The sequence below is a fragment of the Dermacentor albipictus genome, chromosome 1 (genome assembly GCF_038994185.2).
Source record: "Dermacentor albipictus isolate Rhodes 1998 colony chromosome 1, USDA_Dalb.pri_finalv2, whole genome shotgun sequence".
Classification (NCBI taxonomy): domain Eukaryota; kingdom Metazoa; phylum Arthropoda; class Arachnida; order Ixodida; family Ixodidae; genus Dermacentor; species Dermacentor albipictus.
Genome location: NC_091821.1, coordinates 390,650,333 through 390,667,057, shown reverse-complemented (window position 1 = coordinate 390,667,057; position 16,725 = coordinate 390,650,333). Strand labels below are relative to the sequence as shown.

Below are 16,725 nucleotides of genomic sequence, written 5' to 3'. Positions count from 1 at the left end.
CGTCAACTGCTATTCAGTCGGAAATGCAGCACTATAGGTTCTACTTTCCGCGGTGAACAATTATGTAAGAAAATGTAACCTCTCGATCGCACTTTTCGTGATTGTTAGGATCGCTGAAAATCGAAATAGTGGCGTGTAGAGGAGCGTTCTTTCGAGCTTACTTCGGTGTGTGCGTCAGCCACTTATATACAATGAATGTAGGCACTGAAAAAAAAATGGCTGTGGCTTAGCTAAGGTTAAGCCCAGGATGCGAAGCATACTAGCCTTTATTTTAGTTGTTGAACCACTGTTTAGCTTGGTGAACTGCTGTTGCTTGGCTATATTTGGTTCGGCTAGAAGAAGAAACAACTCATGCGTTACTCTGCTTCGCCTTGGACGCCCCGTATTGGACGCGGTGAGCGTCGAGCAACGCAGCGTTCGGCGCGGCAACGAAATGTGCGCCTGAGCAAGCGACGCACGCCTGAGCCTCAGAAACAGCTCGTTTCTAAGGCAACACCGCATTCACTAGAGGCGCTTTTGTACCGCTTTGAAGCATCGTACTCGTGGCTCAGTGGTAGCGTCTCCGTCTCACACTCCGGAGACCCTGGTTCGATTCTCACCCAGCCCATCTTGCAAGAGTTGAGCCAAAGCCACTTCTCCTCTGTCGTGACGTCACGGTGTCACGTGGTATTCAAGGCGACACCGCCGCGCCTGAGGAGCTGGGTTGAGCTCTCGTAATATGCTTCGCATAAAAAATAGCGGTAAGTATACCCGTGGCGTTGCGGGTGATGAGTACTAGCTAGTCTACATTGCGTTTTTAATGCGTAAGCATTCTTTGGAGAGTACCTCACCCCCGTCACGAGAAAAGTGTAATGCCTAGCATGGGCACAAAAACGCGTAATTTGTCAATTTAAGACATTTAATCTTTATAATAGTATCAATGTAGATAGCTTTATAAACGATAAGGAACATAACCCCCCCAAAAATACATAGAAAGAGAATGCCCATAGAGATACATAAGGCTCCTCAGAAAATACATGGACAAGGTTTTAGTAGGGATGGCTCAACTTGAAATTCGAGGTTGGGCCAACTGACATTCGGGGGTGCGCCAAATTGAAATTTAGGGGTTGGCCAACTTAAACTTGGGGATAAGCAAACTTAAAATTTGGCAGTGGGCCAACTGAAATTTGGGGATATGCTTACGCATACTTAGACACCTTCAGTGTAGATTTTGCATTATTTTTCACTTCTTGCATTTGCTTAGAATTGGGCTACCACGCATGCATAGGTAGCGGACGATTATTATTTGGTTTTGTGATGGATACAGGCAATGAGCAGCAGGGGCGTAGCCAGGGGGGGGGTCTTAAGGGGCTTCAGCCTGCCCCCCCCCCCCCCCCCCCCCAGTTTTTTTTTGTAGTGTCATGCACCGCCGACCAAAACAACCCCTGGCACCGGAAATAATTCTGGATTTTGTTTAGAATGTCTTTTTCACGCTCGAAAAGACATTTTGCCGTGAACATTGCGAACTCAGGCTGGATTTCGTGTCAACGCCCACGCACCTGGAGTCACATAATTCAAGGAGCCCTAGGCATTCGAGCACAAAGTTTCAAGGGCGTTTTGATAGCGAGTGGGCTCGTTGTGGCATCTCGCAGAGGCAGCGGAATCTACGGAGCACACGGATTTGAATTCCGAAACACACACACACACACACACACACACACACACACACACACACACACACACACACACACACACACACACACACACACACACACGCACGCACGCACGCACGCACGCACGCACGCACGCACGCACGCACACACACACACACACACACACACACACACGCACGCACACGCGCACGCGCGCACGCACACGCACACACACACACACGCACGCACACAAAGGACATCCCCATAAAAGAAAAAAACGTTGTTTCGGCGCAGCGAATTGTCGCTAGGTGAAAGTTTGATTTTGTTACTTCTTTCGCGGAAACTAACCGGCTACCGGACTCTTCAGTTGTCGGATACACTTACTATATTATTGCGATAGCAATTATATGAACACTCCAGGCGAATTCATGCTGTCGCAGTCGCTGTTATGTTCCGTATGAAGTCCAAGGGCGAGAAGATCGTCAGCGCGCGCCGTATGCTGTATGTGCGAGCGAAAGCGTATAAGGAGGGATGAGTGAGCCGACGATGGTGGCTCAGTCTTCTGTGCGCAAGGGAGAAAAGCGTGGAGAAAGCGCGCCGGCTTCTGTCGCGCGCGATACATCAGGGGGAGGGGGAGGGGCTTAAGATTCCGTGATCTGCGAATTTGTGGTTCCACAAATTGTTTATTTGCCTTGTTTGACGCATTAAACACATTGACTTTTGCTTAGATACGTATATTTACTGGAAAGTAATACGTATATTTAAACATCTTGTTGCGAGCGTTTTTTGTATACATTGTTAGATATGGAGCTGTTTCCTGCGATTACTTCGAGTTCCCCAGACCACATCGGATTGCAGCACAGCTAATTGAGGAATGCAGAAGCAGGAAAGCGCATTCCAGAGGAGACACGTGCAAACAAGTTTGCGGCCCCCAGGTCGTGTGCCGCCGGGATTAGAAGGGGCCCTGGGACAATGGAGCTCAATCGTCCCCGTTCGCCTTTGAAGAAGGCATTTGCCACCGCTGCGGAGCCGAGTCCCTGGGAGCAGGTGGGCCCTTGTACAATGGAGCATGAGCGTCCCCCCTCCTTCTCCACCTTAGAAGTGGATTGCAATTCTGCGAGGCAAGAGCGCAGTACCGGGAACAAGTGATCAAGAGTGGAGGACCAGGCGCTGACTCTCTTCGCCGGGTATGACGCCATCGCACGGGCGCCTGCCATTGGCGGAAAGTGGCGTCATCGGAGCGGACTCTCCTATTGGTCGAACATGACGTGACTTCCAGTGCTCGAAGGGTTTATAAGAAGCCTTCCAGAGAGACCTGAGCATTCTGGAGCAGTCCCTGATTCCCTGATTCCCTGATTCACCTCTCTCGAACTTCTTGCCGCGGGCCGCAGCGTCCGAGTTGCTGCCGGCCCGTAATGACTGTACGAATGTTACTTGACGCTCACCTCCTTGTAAATAATGTAGAATAAATACTCCCAAGTTTTGGGTTTTCATCCCGAAGTCCGTCCTTCAACCCCTACAACATGCAGTGAACTTTGTTTCCAGTGACACTTTTTTTTTGCCCTTTATCAAGCTCTATCTTCGCATTCTTAATGAATATTTTACATAACTTCTGCTTTTTATACGTGCTCTCTGTTGCAATGATATTTTCGGTGCGATTACTATACACGACCGGTGACAGCTGCTCCTGTGCAATACATTGGAACGAAGTACAGCGTCACTGAGATTTTTCCCTGGCCGTTGCATACGTACAAAAATGTAAACAAAGTTCTTGAATGAAAAAGTGTCATTACAATATTTGTCCTCAACCTGTTCATTACATGGCCTTTACGTTTTTCATATCAGCGGCATGCACTGCTTTGCTGGTTTCGAAATGATATAGTCCTGAAGTTCGCGTGATACTTTCTTTACTTTAAAGAGTCAAAAAGAAAAGCAGGAAACAATTGATATCAGTTATTTCTGGCATAAAATTTGTGACACACGAATATATTGTTTCATGAAAAAAATACATATTTTACATGTCTCGACATTGGGTAGCGTTCAAGAATTCATTTGCAGCATCTTTGGCAATGGCAAAGCAGTTATTATTAATCTATTTGATACCTCGACAAATTCTTTGAGCAGGAGGGCGAGCTGCAACGTGCCGTGCGCAGCGCGTGCAGCCGGAGCGCGAGGAGAATCGAGGAGGAAAGCGTCGCGGGGAGGAGAGTGTCGCTACTTTCAAGTTATCAAGGGGTTTTATGCTGAGGGGCGCTGCCTTCGGGATCAAGTGAAAACGTCGCTAGACGACATGGTCACGTAGGCGAGTTGTGTGCGGGTGTACGCACTCCGATATTGTGTCTTCAGCGCATTTGTTTGCGCAATTCTGCCGTTCAGTGCAAAAAGCAAACAAAAGAAAAATTCCCTGAAAACACTAAGGGCCTATACACGCCGGTGAAAGTCTACATATTTCCGGGCAGGTATTTCAAAAAAGAGAGGAGAGAAGCGTGAACCACTACTGCTGTTGGCAAAGTCAAGTAAGTAGCGCTTGCTCGCATGCCAAATTTTTATCCGTGTTGTGCAGTCATTGGAGTGGGGTCTCGCGTATTAACTGGGATCCGTTATTAAAGGGGACACTGGGGCTCGTGGCCTCAGCTGGAGGCCACCTCTCAGCGCCGATGAAAGCTTTGTGCTGGTGTAGTGAGTGGCGCGAGGAGTGCTCGTGTCCGGCTCTGCCGGGGCTATGTTACGTACACCCTTGAGCAAAAGTCTACGGAACAGGGATTGCGCGATAAAACTCATTTTCTCCTCTGTCTGTGACTGCAACTTGAAATGAAAGAGTGCAGGCCAAACTTGGCATTACGAATTTTATAGTGCACTCGTCAGTTGCCGTTTGTTGGCGTTCATTACGAAGAAATCCTGTTTTTTTTTTCGGCGACCCTGTGGCCCGTATACTTTTGCTCAAGGGTGTACTTTAGAAAAGCATTGAAATGTGAACGGCGGAGCGCGTGCCTTTTGTACACTCTATGTCGCCGAGCGCCGACCTTTTTGACAATGTGAGATGGAGGCCAGCGCTCGGGGACGGATTCTGCGAGATAATCTGCGCCGCTGAATCGAGGTAGCGAGATGCCACCGCGGCAATGCCCAGCAAAAACAGTCGTTAGCATGACGTTGGCGGGACTTCCTTGTCCTATAGTATACCTCTGTCATACAGACACTTTGGGTCGCAATCGAGTCTGGTCCGGATCGGGTGCTTCTACGCGGGTACTTTCGACCGCAATTTTACATGATCCGGATCTATAGTACATCGCGATTTTACACTCTTAGTCAAGTCCTGCATAACATCCTCGGTATAAGTGGTATGTTCTCAGTTTAGCCCAGACAACCACATATAAGCGTACTTTCAAGCGAAAACATGCGTGACAAAACGCGGTCGACCAGCTGGTCGCAGCTGTATGCAGCCAATTAACAAACGAAGTGTTTACATGCAGCCCTGTTTATATGCAACCCTGGTAATTTGGCCACCAAACAGCGCGCCTAGGCTTTGAGAAACCGTTACAAAGCAAAAGGTGTAAGGAGCGGAGAGGGAAAGGCTGTATGCGTTGAGGAATGCGGTCTCATAAGAGAAAGAAAAGCGAAATATAGAATAAGGAAGGAACTGAACTTGAATTGAGCCCTGGGGGTTTTAAGTGCCAAAACCATGATTTGATCATCAGGCACGCCGTAGGATTAATTTTGACCATTAGGGGTTCAACCAGGAAATTTCCAACGCGCCCCCAATGCACGGGACACGGGCGTTTTAGCATTTCGCCCCCATGCATGGAAATGCTGCCGCAATTTGATCGTGCGACCTCGTGTGTAGCAGCGCAAAACCAGTGCCGTTAAGCCTCCGCGGCGGGTAACCAAGAGTCCTCGCCTCTGCGCGTTGCTTTGAGTAATCATCAGACGGCGGGGAGGAGGAAAGACTGCGCCGGTCATTAAGGAACATAAACATGGCGTGAGCGGGCGGCAGAGTCGATTGCTTTCGGTGGAAATTACCGCCATTTCTTTGTACCGGCGACGTTATTCGACCGTGTTCGTGTTGTGGAGTCATCTGGCGGCTTTGATGAACGCTCTCGGTGATGTTCCATACCACCGATGTCACCGGAAATAGCGGGAAGGCAGTGCGACTTCGACGACTCTTGTGAGTGCGACGGCCACACAAGGGCGATGAGCGGCGTCGGGTCATGTGCGCTGTACCAGGCGTTGCGCAGGTGCGCGTGCTGTACAGCTGTGAACCAGTGTCGACTCGGTAGGTCCATTTTTGCTGCCCACACGCGAAGCTTTGCAAATGCTTAATTTTTGGCATTGCATTATCATGAGCCAGCAGGTGACTAATCGCGGTGATTCAAACATCCGAACGTGTACGAATGCGGACACGTTATGCATGGAACTTTTAGCATGCGAACTAGTTATAATTGCAGGGGTATTTCCGTTTCTGTTTCCTCCAATTTCAGGTTTGCTGGCGATTTCTTTCTTGCGTATATATAGTGAGGTGGCCTAATCGTCGAAATTTCTTGCACGAATTCTCATTAATGCATACATTTTATAGCACCGCTAGTAATCCCGTATACAGCGTTCTAACGATGAAACCTGCCGTTTTATTTCGTCAAATTTGTTGCATTTCGTAGTCGAAGGTTGTAGAACGACGGTTACGTCTTGAACTATCTTCTGGCGTGTTACGCACTTTCCTCTCTATAGTGTGAGGGTTTGCGTGGGTTTCTCGCTTTCCTGTTCAATGCGTCGCGTTCGCTGAACTTCGAAGCCCAATTTAGCGCGAAGCTTGCTTGACGCGCAAATAATCATAACTTATCAATAACTCTGACGACGCAGCAGCTCCGAAGTGTCGGTTTGCGCTAGGAGAAGAATTTGCCACAGTAATTATTTTTACTGCGATAGGAATTATATAGACACCCCATACGCATTTATGCCGTCGCCGTCGCCATGACCGTTGTGTTCCATATAAAATCCAAGCGCGATAACATCGTCGCCGCGCGCCGTATTCGGTATGCGCGAGTGAAAGCGCACGAGGGTGAACCAACGATAGTGGCTTAAATCTCCCGCGCGCGCAAGGAAGGAAAGCGGCGAGGAAGCGCGCCCTCTTCCGTCGCGCGGAAGGCACCAGGGAGAGGGGAGGGTTCTACCCCGGCGGTGGTTGCGTATGGCGCGGCCGCGCGGACCTTATCTTGAAAGCGTCCTGTGATAGGGACAGAGTGCGCAGAGTGCTGATAGCTTCGTGCGCGCTGTGTTGTCGCCGCTTAGCGTTGAAACGAGTGGCAGCACAAAGGGTCAATTCGTTCGCTGCTGCTGCTGCGCTTTCTCACTGCAGCGTTCTCACAGCGAGTGTGCGCAGTCATAGAGTACGATGTGTTCAAGTTTGCTTGTGCGCGCGTGGCACCATGTTTGCTTATTTAGTTAGTAAGCGAGTATTTACAAGATTATACGGCCGATAAACGCTATTCTTACTTCGTTTAGCTGTGTACTAATTTGCTATCGCAATCGATGCTTCGCCTTTCGGGCGAAACCCCGACATTCTTTAATGAGAGACAAAACACCAGGCCCTAGCTTTGCAACGCAGTTTCAAAAAAAAAAAACGAGTTTTATAACTAAAGAAGACATCTGTTTCAGCTTGAAACCATGCTTCTGCTAAAAGGAAAAAAAAGAAAGTCGGACGTTTGCGTGAACTGTTTAAGAAAAACACCCCTTGGTTTTTCTCATTGACGGCAGATCGACTGCATGGTTAAGGTGAACGATTTGTAGCAGCTTACCACCGGCCTTACACCAATATTGTTCGCAAGACTGATACAGCATGAATAGAGTGTCATTGCCCATTTTAAGCAAGCTAGATACACTGTGCATCGTAAAAGAAACCATCCACGACATTTTCACCAGGTCATATGGGCAACCAATTCGCACTGCAGTAACCTGTGTTTTGTCTAAAATAGCGACATTCCTCGTCCACAGATGCTTCCAAGACATTTCTCGCCTTTTTAAAAGTGTATAGCACCGAGAAGACGCTCGTTTTGCGGCTTGGGATGCTCGCTGACGTATACCGACTGGTCAGGGCCAGTGAACTCAGATATCGAGGTTGACAGTTTTACTTTTTTTGGGTTGGCCGCAGCTAGAAACATGTCACCTTTGTTACCTAGTCGCAAACGTAACAAGTTCATATTCTTGTCAGTCCTCTTTGATGCATTGTGCGCGATGTCTATGTCAGGGTCGAGCAGAGCGAGACGGCAAGCCTCAGCTACTTTCTCTTTGCCCTGTCGCATGCTCTTTCTTTCACAGTGGCTGGCAAGCCTTTGATCTCTACACTTTGGATCCGGCTGCATTGCTCGAGCTTAGGGATAGGCTCTTCAGCTTTCGCCACTTTCTCTGTAAGGTGCTGATCTTCCTGTCTTTAAGAAATGGTAGGCTTCACTGACCTTTTTTCAGGTCGGAAACGAGCTACTGAAGCTCCTTTACGGCCGTCTTAAATTTATCAGCATAGTCACAGCAGTACTGGACGCTCTGTCGTGCATGACTCTGATCTCGTCTCGCATTTTTCTTCTGAAGTCATTGAACGCCTTGGTTAGTTCAGCTGCGTCAGAACTCGTGTCACGTACTGCATCAAACAGCAAGACATTGTGCTGAGAAAGGTTAGTGTTCAGTCGGCAGCGGCTCCAACCTGCACCTTAGTCAGTCGCAGTGTTTGGGCTGTGCCACTGCCGACAGGTGAAAGGGAACTCGCTCTGACCCAATTTGTACGCCAGCATGGAGGCGTGTCGGCGACGGCAGGGACATTGGCTATGTAATGGTCATCAGCAGGCGACGAGCCAATTGATACGTTTTCAGGCTTCTTGCCCCAGCGCAGATGTCCACATCAGGCCCAATTGCAGCAGCTCGGGAATCATGGGAGAGCAAAATGAGTAACACAGTAAATGGTTTTAACTGGACTGCGCCACTGCCAATTAGATTATCGACAAGACCCCTCAGGCTTGTCTCTGGTGTTAAATTACAGCATCGCGAGGTGTGCGCAAAACACGAAGTAAAACCGAGGGTGTCTCATGTGTGGCACCCATGTAGAGAGATTCTACTAGAAGCTGTCCGTCGAAATAGTGACGAGGGTTGTCCCGCGCGACATACAAGGTCCATTAACCGCGAAAATTGCATTTAAATTGGCAATGAAAATTTTCTATTAATCTTTCGATTTCTTTATTGCTATTAGTTTCTACAAGACTAATCAGTCGGATTCAAGTAGGCGAAAGAGAGCCGGGGTACTTCACTTGACCTTAAATCGTTAAGGTATACTTGTGGTAACGCTATATCGCCTACATTATCATGTGCATCTCGTCTAGACATAAGTCTGTATGTACAACGAAGCCCTTCGCTCTTCAGGGATACTGGTGCACTCAGAGAAATAATGTTGCTCGTAACCGGGCATCGAATAGGACGCGCGCAATGGCGACGCGGGCTATCATATCTTTCACTGTCGGGCTTGAATTCGAGCAGGCGCCTTACGAAACCAGCAGAGCTGCTCACATCTTGCTGACACTCTTGGTCACCCAAGGTTGACCAAGTTAACAGCGCAGAGGCCTACAAGGACAGCAAACGGGACGAAGACAAGTGCTGACTTCCAACGGAAGCTTAAGTATTAATGTGACGAATTTATACCACCTATTGAAAGAACTCTAATTGGGGAACCATTTCCGGCAAGAAAGAAGTAACCAAGAACTGGATATATATACATATATATATATATATATATATATATATATATATATATATATATATATATATATATATATATATATATATATATATATATATATATATATATATATATATATATATATATATGTAGAACCATGCATCATCAATATCGGCTCTCGCTCCTCTCTATTATTTTATTGGCGTAATAAAAAGGAGATGGTACAGGAATGCAGCGCCATGACACTCGCCTCAATAATGGTTGCTTTTCTATATGATGCTCTAGTGGGGCGCTATAACCTAAACCTATTCCAAACTTTTTCTATTTCAATTCTGCAATGAGCCTTGCGCCTTGGATAGCGAACCCAGCCCAGCCTAGGATAGCGAACCAATCTTTCTCCTGTGGTTGACTTCGCCGCGTTTCTCCTTTATTTTGTTTCTCTCTACTTGAGTGATACAGTCTCTGGGGATTGTGCACGCAGCAAAAGCGCAGATGTCCCAACAAAATGGCGGGTCTCTCACGCTATTTCTTATATTTAACATTCTGTAGTAGCGTGAACTTCAGTGACCGGCCTTACTGTGTGTGACCTGTACTGTGTGTTCTACTTTCTTCGTTTAGATTTGTCCTGTTGCTCTTTCTTTCCTCTTTCCTTCCCTCCTTCCTATCTTCCATTTATGTGTTTGTGTCACCCTCTTTTTGAAGAGTAGGCAGGTGTTGTGCCCCTTACGGTGGCAGTTGCCAGCCTCGCTTGCCCTTTCCTGTCGATATATGTTTCAACATAACTAAATAAATACATTAATAATAATAATAATAATAATAATAATAATAATAATAATAATAATAATAATAATAATAATAATAATAATAATAATAATAATAATAATAATAATAATCGTTAGAATAAACGCTTTCAAGTAGAGGTGGGCGAATATTCAGAGTTTCGAATGCGAATCAAACATGACAAACAATGTATTCGTATTCGTACTTAAAAAAAGAACTATTCGGTAGTTTCTAATATTGGAAACGAACCATATGTTTTGTAACAACTGACTGTCAAAATCTTGCTGCTATTGTATGACGGGTTAAGAAAATATCGCAAATTATCAGCAGGGAAACAACGAAAAAAGTTTTCGAAGCAATATAAATACAAAATGAATACTGCAAGCTTTGTTTTCGGCTTCCCAGTGAAAGCATGCCTGAGATAAGTGTTTTCTGCTTTTAGTATGTCACTTAGTTTTTTTTTCGAAGTCTACTCATGATACAGTTTTTTTTACGTTAGAATCTGTGATGTTTTTCTTCAAGACGCCCATTTACGTGTATACATACGACACATAACTTCTTCAGAAACCTTTTATTTCTTTTTTTTCTTCCGTTACAACTTCTGATAGTTATTTAGCTTTTTAGAAAATAGTCCTTAAATACCTTGAATGTATATACTTGCACCTTTTAAATGACAATTTGTGATATCTGAAAGGCGAACAGCGCAAAAAAAAAGAATAAAGAACACGGACGGAGACGAGGCGACAAAGAGGTCTTGTACATAAAACTGGCTTTTTCTTTTTTTGTAGTTACCTTTCTTTTTAAACTAGTCAATACAGACATGGTACCTAATATTAATTAAGTAAACGCTCCTGTTGTAATCATAGGCGTCTGATTTTGACTATACGATATTCGATTCGAAATTCGATACTTTCGTATTCGATTCGTCTTTCGAAGAAGTTGATGTTCGCTCGACTATAGTCGCAAGCGATAGGCGAACTGATAAGCAGCAGGAGCTATGTCGGGATGAGCGGTTGAATAAACGAGCAGGCGATGTCCGGGCAAAGAGGACGCTTCGCGCGCATGCGCGGGGTGTTAGTTTCGTAGAGGCGCTCCGTGACGTGGCGCCGACCACCGTGACCGCCGACACTCCCGCGAGATTATTAAAACCGTAGAGTTTCTCACTATAACACCTAGAGGGTAATCTGGCGCCACCGTCTATGGGAGTTTCTTAAGGGGGCACCGTGCCGTCATGGGAATGACGGTATATGTGTCTGCGAGGCTCGTGTTGGCTGGTGTTGTAAGAGGCTTCGTCTAAAACGTGGATATGGCTACGCAAATAACGCGTTCTCAAAGTAAAACCTTCATAAAATGTTTCCGTTCACGCATATTACATCTTTACTCACCCACGATGCATGACCGAGAGAAGAAAAGCGAGAACAGACGGCTAACTGTTGCAAAGCGAGCGCGAACCTTCTCGGCTGTCCTCCAACAATAGCGGCCCGCTGATACTTTTTACGTAACATGTAGTCGTACACACAATAACAAGTTCTCATAGTTAAACAAAACATGTTTTGGCGTAATAATAAAGCTAAAACAGCTTTTTCCGTGCTGTTCTAGTAGAAAATGAATCATTGTGACAGACGGAATGGTACTTGCCAAGCGCGTCTTCAAAGTGTCCTGTCTCTACGAGAACGATGCCAATCCGAAGCCACAATATACCGGCATTCCCATGCATACCACAGCGCCGCAGCGCCAGATTTCCCTCTAGGTAATGTAGTGAGAAACTCTATGATTAAAACTAAGAGCTGTGCAAGGATCATTCAGTGACCGAGGGCGAGAACTGCAGAAAATACTTCAAACCTAACCGCTTCAACGATGAGACACCTGGTTTAGTTACACATGTATCACGAAGGAAGCGGTGCAAAAGGCGAAACACAGAGGGGAAAGAAAACACCTGGACAAGGCGTTGAACTCAAGCTTTCATTCGACGCGAACCAGTTGTGTTTGTGTGCGCGCGTCTGCACACACGTGTCCACACGCAGGCGAGCGGACGACAAGGGGCTGGTTAACGCACTTGCGGCCGCTCCGAGCTAAGAACACCTGCTTTCATAAGTTCACGTGTTCGTCATTCTTTTTGAGTAAACAGCATTTCGGTTTCCTTTAAACTTTGGCGTGTACGTGAAAACGTCACACCGAGCAGGGAAGTGCGGGTATCCAGCGTTACGTTATGATAAGAATACAAGCTCTCGCGTTATCACGTTAACACAGCGCCCACTTTCGCACAAAGACACTTTGCCAAGAGACAGCGAAAGCCTCAAAACTCGCTGGGTCTGAATGTGTTACCGCTCTGAGTCTGTGGGCTTTTGCGCCGGCTGCCATCTTGCCGAACGGCCTCTGTTTGTTATACTCCACAATGTCGTCGCACTAAGCGAGCGTCGAAATGCGGCCGAGCCATTAGTTTCAATTTCTCTCAATAAATGGCGCCCCAAGTCGTCACAACCCTTTCGCCTTGACGCAGACCGCGCAACGGCGTTCACAGCCGCTGTCGACACTCCGGGTCCTTCAAGAGGCACCGTCGGCCAGCAACAACCGAAGACGACGGGGACTCGAGCGTAGTTGCAGAGCATCGGGTATGTCATCGGATATCTCCCTTCCTTTTGGTGAATGTTTTGACGTTGAAGGCTCAGAGGAGTCACCTTACAGAGGAGCCCTTCGCGGCTCCAGCACATCTGTGGCCGGACTTCGCCGGCTGCCTGTAAGCCTTCCCCGTTTGTCTCTCCCCCTCCCTCCCCCCCCTTCCCCCACACACACCGCCACTGCAGACGCCGTAAGGCGCAGCCTCACATTGAAGCAGGGACCCCCGCTTCAACTGACCTCCAGAATCAGTTTTCTATAGATCGCTTTCACTACTAGAAACGCGCGCAAACGTACAGACGTCAATGCACCGCTGTTGTTTTTGCAAGCCTGGAAGTACGCACGTGTTAGAGAGAATGCGCGCTTTTATTTTTTTTGCAGAACGCACTGAAGGTACATGCGACACCGCGCTAGTCACCAGTTGCGTCGGCAGCTATTGTATGCAGATGGTGAAGAGTCGCAAACATCATAATACGGTCTGCCGTTTGTGCCGTTGATATCAGGCGATCCTTGAGTTCCTGTGTGTTCACCAGCGACGCATGCAGTCTGCACCCTGAGCACGCATCAAGACATTAGAAGATCAAAGCGAGTCAAGCGCAAGTCAAGCCCTCGCTAGGTGAGTTGAATTTGAATTTTGGTTTTTACTCTGCCGGGGCCATATTTTTAGTAGGACATCTAGGGAAAAAAATTGATGTGTCTAAGCGCTCGGGCAGAGGGTATCGACGCAGCGTGTATTGCCGGTGAGCAGTACTTTATCTGCGTATACGAACTGACAATAGAACAATAGCATGGGGAAAGTTATGAGGCATCACCTGAAAATTTAAGGATAAGCAGTCCGAGTGCGTGTGGTGTAGTTGATAATGATAAAACCACCTTCTGAGCGGCTGTATGCATGTTTTCGACTTGTGTACTTGTTTGCCAAGGTATTAACTTTTTCTTTGTGAGCATGTTTAACTGGGCGTGTGTGTTTGTTTATAATTAGCCTTGGTGTAACATTATTTTACTGTGGATTTGCGAGCAATGATTAGTATTAAAGTATAAAAAAAGGGATTAATCTTTGCGAACAGCCGACGCACAGGATAGCGGTCCAGAATGTTGTGAGAGTAACCTAAATAATAGGAAATAGAAGGTAAACGAAGTTACGATACCAATGTATCCGCATAAATACAATGAAAGCGTTTGACAATGTGTACAGTGTTTCATAAACTCCAGGTGCTTAAAAAACAATATTGCTTTTAAAGAAACTCGGGCGGACGTCGTCTGGGACCAATGTTCAAAGATTTTGATTTCCGTGAGGTGAAGGTTGTCAAATTTGCCGAGCGTGGTGCAGAGCGCTGTCTTTAGTGAATTGAAATTATGATTGATAGATAGATAGATAGACAGATAGACAGATAGACAGATAGATAGATAGATAGATAGATAGATAGATAGATAGATAGAGAGAGAGAGAGAGAGAGAGAGAGAGAGAGAGAGAGAGAGAGAGAGAGAGAGAGAGAGAGAGAGGTGGGACAGGCAGGGAGATTAACGGGAAGAGAAGGTTCTGGTTTGCTGTCCTACACTAGGGGAAGGATAAGCAGGACAGAAACATGGAAAGATTAGCGGAGAAGGCAAGTAAACGCGCGAAAAATGAATATAAGCGATGGTGGATTCCCAAATTATTAAAGTTTCTAATAGGCCACTCGAATGCAGAAACTTCAATAGCGCTTTAATCGGCTTCTGATGTGACGACCGTAGCTCCGAAAACTGTACAGAGGAAAACTGTACAGAGGAAAACTGTACAGAGGAAAACGGCAAATGCAGCGTTCCACAGTTCCCTCGCTGCCGCAGTCGTTGCAAGCAACACTGCCATCAATTCCCGTGCGGAAATAAAAGTATATTGTAAAAGCAATGTCAAGCCACAGTATACGTGATAGTCCGGATGGAGGACGGTGTCGAAGAGAGGGGTCAAGGTGATGCAGACGTATGTGCTGGAACCTTGGTGTGCTTCATAAAGAATATGTGGCATCATTCCCAAGTATGCAACTTTTCTCTGACGCACTTCTTCGTGTCCATGCGCGCCCTCTTCATAAGCTGGGGACAAGGAAGTTCATAGAAAAGATGCACAATCATCTTTTTTCATCTACAAACTACACATTTGGGACATTTGTCCGTCTTAAAAAAAAAGTAATATGGGGTTTCACGTGTAAATACCATGATCTGGTCATGAGACGCGTCGTGGTTCGGAACTCAGGAAATTCAGACCACTTGGAGTTCTTTACCGTGCACCTAAATCTAAGTACACAGGTGTTTTCGCATTTCGCCCCCACCGAAATGGGCCGGGATTCAATCCCGCGACCCCGTGCTTCGCAGCCTAATTGTCCATTTTGATTAGAAAGGAGTAGGGACTCGCGAAGGTTACTTCAAGTCATAGAAGACATGTGGGAATTACGCATGCTGTGGTAAGTCGAGTGGGAGATGGAGCTTTATTTAGGATCCAGGTAACGAAGGCTTTAATTCGTGATTCCGCTGAATTTTATTGGGCTATTGTAAGCCAGCGTGCGAACACGCGGAGCATTCCCACTGCATTTCCGCTTGCCGTCATGACAACAAAGCCCACTCTGTCATGGACGGGACGAGTGCCTGCGTCTGTTCGCAATTGAAAGATGATATGGTGTCATTTCTCAACTGCCCGACGACAATTGTCTCGTGTGCCCACGGCAAGTTGTACGTGGGATCTACGGCGCCATGCAGAGTTTTGGTGAGCCGCCTTAGAACCCACAGTGACCGCTTGCGTGTCTGCGCCTGTATAGATCGGTCACATCCTCTAGCTCTGCAACTACAGTGTTCGTCCCGGCTAAGTCGAATGAGATCGAATTCGAAACATTGCACGTGAAATCGACGACGGCCGCCGGCCGGGCTTGCAGCCTTGCGGGGGGTATTTCAATCCATCAGTCAGGAAACACTCAAGCAGTGCTCTGTCTTCAGCTTTTCTGTTCAAGCGAAATGTGACTGCAATAGATTATAGGGGCACGAAAGCTTCTTTTTCTGATAAATGGGGTTACTCGAGCGCATTACAATGTATTGCATAGCATCGCAATGGATATTGTCCGTGCAACTACATTTCCTTCTGTCATGTTTATCCTTTATAAAGTAAATCTGCCCATTCAATGTCGCGCATAGCGTTCCGCTGCTGCAATGCCTGACTCCGCGAAGCATGAGCCGTGCGATGTGACTTCTCGCATCTTGCCTTGTAGCTGTCGCTGAAAGCGTTCCAGTGCGCGAAACGCCAAGCTGTATTCCTCCGTGGCGGAACGTGCGAAGTGGCGTGTCTTATCAGATCTCTTCAATGAGTGCAGTGCAACTGGGGTGTCTTAGCTAACGTTAGCCAAGCTCTTAAATATACAATACTGAATATACGAGGACGCAACCAATGGCATTCTGTCAGTAAGTGACGCACCGCACTGAAGGAGGATTTTTATGCGTTGCATATTGCAATCATTCAGTTCAGCCCTTGGGCGCGGCCGGGCAGCCACCATTGACCTTTAGCGCAACCACGTGACGTGAAGTCACGACAGTCGGAGGAGAAGCTGGGCCCCAACTCGCGTAATATGCAACGCATTCTTGGCTTAACCAAGCTAAGCCTGGCCATTTTTTGTTTTTCTTACAATTGAGCTATCATTAATTAGATGAGATGATAAGTAATAAATGTGTTTTAAAACATCCAATTCATTATTTTCAGTGGGCCATGTCACGCGTAATTTCATTCTGACAAGCCATTCATTCATTAAGGCAGCATTTCATTTTGACATTCCGTAGGATTGCGTACTAACGAATTGCCTATAGTGATGGCGAGAGACGTGCCCCTAATCGCAACACGGCGTCCGCAGTACAGCGTCCTCGAAAAGAATTAAATTACGTAGCTGATAAGGTATCCTGTGCGACCTTCTTATTCCCCCATGAACTTCCAGCTCAAATGGCAAAAATACAACGAAATTCAGTTTTTCTTTCTTT

General features: G+C 46.7%; 1 protein-coding gene and 1 long non-coding RNA gene across 6 annotated transcripts in view; one reads left to right on the top strand and one right to left on the bottom strand.

Moving 5' to 3' along the window:
- The window catches only part of LOC135914277 (uncharacterized), a 241,449-nt gene that overhangs the window by 53,814 nt on the left and 170,910 nt on the right, over window positions 1–16,725 (bottom strand). The window lies entirely within an intron of this gene.
- LOC135913702 (solute carrier family 22 member 13-like) overlaps window positions 3,922–16,725 on the top strand; it is a 47,579-nt gene continuing 34,775 nt past the window's right edge. Inside the window, exons 1-3 of one of the 4 annotated variants that reach the window (XM_070532030.1) lie at window positions 3,922–4,147; window positions 12,620–12,731; window positions 13,117–13,351. The gene's annotated coding sequence lies outside the window, so the exon portion shown is untranslated. Of the gene's footprint in view, window positions 4,148–5,768; window positions 5,902–12,619; window positions 12,732–12,914; window positions 13,352–16,725 lie in introns of those variants that run through there. The other 3 variants (XM_070532028.1, XM_070532029.1, XM_065446286.2) reach the window with 3 other exon arrangements.